At 33.3% G+C, this 4,440-nt stretch overlaps 1 long non-coding RNA gene across 1 annotated transcript in view; it reads left to right on the top strand.

Annotated features, from left to right (window-relative positions):
- LOC127861407 (uncharacterized) overlaps window positions 1-4,440 on the top strand; it is a 132,245-nt gene that overhangs the window by 23,554 nt on the left and 104,251 nt on the right. The gene's annotated exons all lie outside the window — the stretch shown is intronic.

Here is a 4,440-nt window from a genome sequence, read left to right as displayed (position 1 = left end):
CTATCTGTTGGTAAGTGCTGGACTGTTAATCTAGGGTTAAAACGACAACCCAGCCATGCAACTTTATGTAGCTTGCATGCGCACAACACGCTCATTTTGAGCTTCTATGATAACCTCCTAAATGTCTGTCTTGGATTGTTCATTGAAATCATTTGCCATGTGAACACTATAAATGCCACATTTTCGGCCCAATCTTTGTGAAACTTATTTAAAACATTTATCTCAATGATATCTCAGCCAAGATCAAAACTAGGTCACATGGGGTCATAAACTAGGTCAAAATAAATGAAAGGAAAAGCTTGTGAATTCTCTAGAAGCTACTTTTATTGCCCAAGTTTCATGAAATTTGGTCTGACAGAATAACAGTCCATTAAGCAGTCTTTTAATGATGATAAAACACTAAAATAAATACAGGACCGTGAATCGCTATGCCATAATTAATTGCGCTCAAAATTAATGTTTTGCAAAATCTGAGTTCCTGTTAATTTAACCGTATACAGCTTTTCATCAACAGCTGATATATAAGTGTAGTGGAGAGATAGTAAGAACTTGTGCATGTTTGGGGAGGTTTGGGCAGCATTAATATTTTGCCAACATCTATTGTTTCAGTATAATTGATATAGTTTTGGGCAAATTAACAGTGTATGGTTAGTACCTAAATTGGCAAGTCCTTCAAAATTTGTTGTGTGAAGACCACACTGGAATATTTGTAAATATAAGATAGATATAGTCCCAACAAATAAAGATACAGAAAATATTCAAAATAACAAATGTCGAAAAAAATTGAGACAAAATTAAATGTCCGAAAAATTATAATTATATTGAAATAAAAGCAATAAATCAATGCACAATAGTGTATCTATTTTGAAATAAGAACATTCAAATTAGAACAGCTTCACAGCGTTGCTTACTTTTGTCTGAAATGATACAGAACAAAAAAATAAAAACATTAAACATACTACTTCCTTAATAGGAAGATATCGTTTAAAATGCTGTTGGGTGAAGCGATTGTTTTCTACCATTATACATGGTTATTTACCCAATTACGCAAATGTTATGGCCCATTGCCTTCTGGCATGCATCTTACAGGTTTTATGACCTTAATCTATTTGTAAAAACCCATGATCAAAGTGTCTCAAGGCAAGCGAATACAGTGCTGAAATCTGGTAAAAATAGCGCTGTAAAGTTTTCTGATAGACGAAAACGCGCATGTCTGAAAATTAAGAGTCACAAAAAATAATTATTTTGGCCAAAAATGGGGATGTCCGAAAACTTGAGTTTCCGAAAACTTAAGAGTCCCTACGTTAACTCTAGTTTGAATCTGGGTCATGTGAGTCAAAAACCAGGTCATCCAGTCAAAATGTATAAACATTAAAACAAAACAAAAACACTCAAGAAGCCGCATTAAAATCTCAATCTTGATTGAACATGATGAGCATGTTCCAGATTGATCTGGAATGAGAGCTATATGTGTCCAAGAACTAATTTACTAGGTCAAGACTTATAAAAACATTGTTACCATTTTAGAGACCACTCGCAGTCTGTTCAGGTTGTATGCTGTTTGCAGCTCATCAGTATCTTAGAGTCGGAAATGAAGCCTTTAAAACTTAATCGAATATAAAAGGTCTTTAATTAAATTTAACCTTTGAAGGGACTACAAATGTGTCAAAATACATATCTAAGTTGTAAAGGGTTAATCTTGATGAAACTTGGTCCGAATGTTTATCTTGGCATCATCTTGGACCAGTTGAATGACAGGTTACACTCATTTATGTCAAAAAAATAAATCACGAGATCATGTCTTCCGCAATCGGTGAACTTTGAACTCAGTTGATCCCTTTGTAGGCATCATGGTCCTCTTGTTGTTTTTTATAAAACTTCATATTTATTAGAGATATATTTTTATGCCCCCGAAGGAGGGCATATAGTGATCGTACCGTCCGTCTGTAACACTTTGCGTTTAGGTTTTGCGTTTAGGTTTCGAAAAATGATCATAACTTCTATGTCGCTTCAGATATTTGGCATGCATGTGTATCTCATGGAGCTGCACATTTTGAGTGGTGAAAGATCAAGGTCATCCTGCAAGGTAAAAGGTCAAATATATGGCTTCAAAGCGGCGCAGAAGGGGGCATTGTGTTTCTGACAAACACATCTCTTGTTTTATTAAGAATTGTAACTCTGTAAATAGACAACATGTTAGACATCTTGAAGCAGACTGGAACAGTAATAACACTGTATTCAAATTGAAAAAAATAACACTATTAATAAACCCATTGTCATCTAGAAATAGTATGATATATTACTGTTATGTAATATATATCATACCAATATATGTATGAAAACTATGCGTTTTTATGCCCCCGGATCGAATGATCGGGTGTATATTGTTTTTGGCCTGTCTGTATGTCTGTCTGTCTGTCCCAAAACTTTAACCTTGGTCATAACTTTTGCAATATTGAAGTTAGCATCTTTATATTTGGCATTCATGTGTATCTCATGGAGCTGCACATTTGAGTGGTGAAAGGTCAAGGTCATTCTTCAAGGTCAAAGGTCAAATATATAGCTTCAAAGCGGCGCAGTAGGGGGCATTGTGTTTCACAAACACAGCTCTTGAATTTACTCATTTCAACAAGAAGGTTCAATGGGGTTAAAGTATTTCTTTGTTGTTGTTTTTTGTGTTTCTAGTGGCCCTGTGTCTTCTGCCTTAACTGCAGACACAATTGACAGTATATGGCAAAAATTAATCATTCTCTTACAGTGCATTTTTTACAATCAAAACTGGACTAACTTGAAAAAACAAACATTTATAATCATAAATTAATTTGTATTTGTTGATAGTTACATAGAACTACACTGCAACGCCGATATATCACGGACCGTTATATCGCGCTGTCCAATATATCGCGCTTTGGCTATGGCTCCCAAAAATCCGACGAGCATGATCACTAAATTACATGTTTTAATCTGAGAATTCGCTAACTTAAGCAAATAACCGGTTCTAGCTAGTATTAACACCCTATATGTCGTGGCTTACTATGGCACGCCGTGAAGCGTGAAAAACAGTCGATAAGTGACAGTGTTGTGTACACACGGCTGGGGTTGTTTTTAACACTTAACAAATAAACAATTAGTGTCATTTCAAAGGTAATAATGGCAGTTTACTGGTATATGAATCGTTAAATTTCGGTACTGGTCATGAATTTCTTTGTTCTGATAAAAAGCGCGTGTATTTATTTCTAAATAAAAGTTTCGTAGCGGGTACAACATTGAGATAATTTTATTTCCATTAAAAGTTTAGTTGTAAATTTCAACTAAAGTACCGCGGTATCTCGTGAATTATGTGGCATTGACATTTCCTCTTAATAAAATAATTCAAACACGCTGTATCATTACCGTTACGCTGTTTCAGTTCCTTCATTAGGACTATTTATAAGCGTAAATTCGAATATATGCACATTTATATTTTATACATTTTTTTTTACGGCAAGAATTCTTGTTTTGAACTGTTTCGCGAGCGATCGTACATGAAAATGAAAAATATAATTTACATTTTGGTTTTTATGATAAATAAAGATACATTATGTAGTTATGAAAAATGTTTATTGTAGAATTGGTTTGCAATTATCACTATACAAATATGTAGTAGCGCCATATATAAAATGAAAACATTGGGGAAATTTGACAAATTAACCGCAATACAATTTAGTTAGACATTTCTCGAGTTATATCGCGCGCCGGATATATCGCGCTCGCGATCTTTGGACCCCAACAACCGCGATATATCGGCGTTGCAGTGTATACTGTATATGACTTTTTAAAACTTTTTGTAACATTCCTTATCGTTGTAAATATTTTTATATTTAAGTATTGGTCTAAACTATTTGTACATCTGGTGCACATTAAAATGCTGTAATAAATATAATTAATCAGATTTTAAAAAGTTAGTAAATTAAACACTGATGGTTGAATGGTACATTTTTTGTCTTCAATTATTGTTAATGGAAAAAGGCTATTGATATAGGGTTTTAGCCAAATTATTCATATGTTCCATTATTTAAAAGAAAAAACAATTGAAGTTGAAATAAGTAAAATGTGTAGAAATACACAGTCATGTTGTTTTGACCATTCTTGATCATGTTTATTCTATTGTGCAAAATATAAGTGAATATGCACGTCATATATCATATTGTTGAAAATATTTAATAAAACTATCAACAATTCCTGTATTAATTAGGCTGCTTCTTTATGGATCAAAATATTGATTGACAACACAATCTGTGTAAATGTTCATTTGACTGGTACTGCTCCTATGTACAATTTGATACGACATTACCATAAACAAAATGACATGCTCTTGAAATTGAAACTTATTATGTACTAATGAATCAGATATTTATTAAGTTATTTATACACTTTTCTCATCCTCAGTCAGGTGTAATG

The sequence above is a fragment of the Dreissena polymorpha genome, chromosome 16, assembly GCF_020536995.1.
Source record: "Dreissena polymorpha isolate Duluth1 chromosome 16, UMN_Dpol_1.0, whole genome shotgun sequence".
Taxonomy (NCBI): Eukaryota; Metazoa; Mollusca; class Bivalvia; order Myida; family Dreissenidae; genus Dreissena; species Dreissena polymorpha.
The sequence above is the reverse complement of the archived record's forward strand: the minus strand, read 5'-3'. Positions and strand labels throughout refer to the sequence as shown.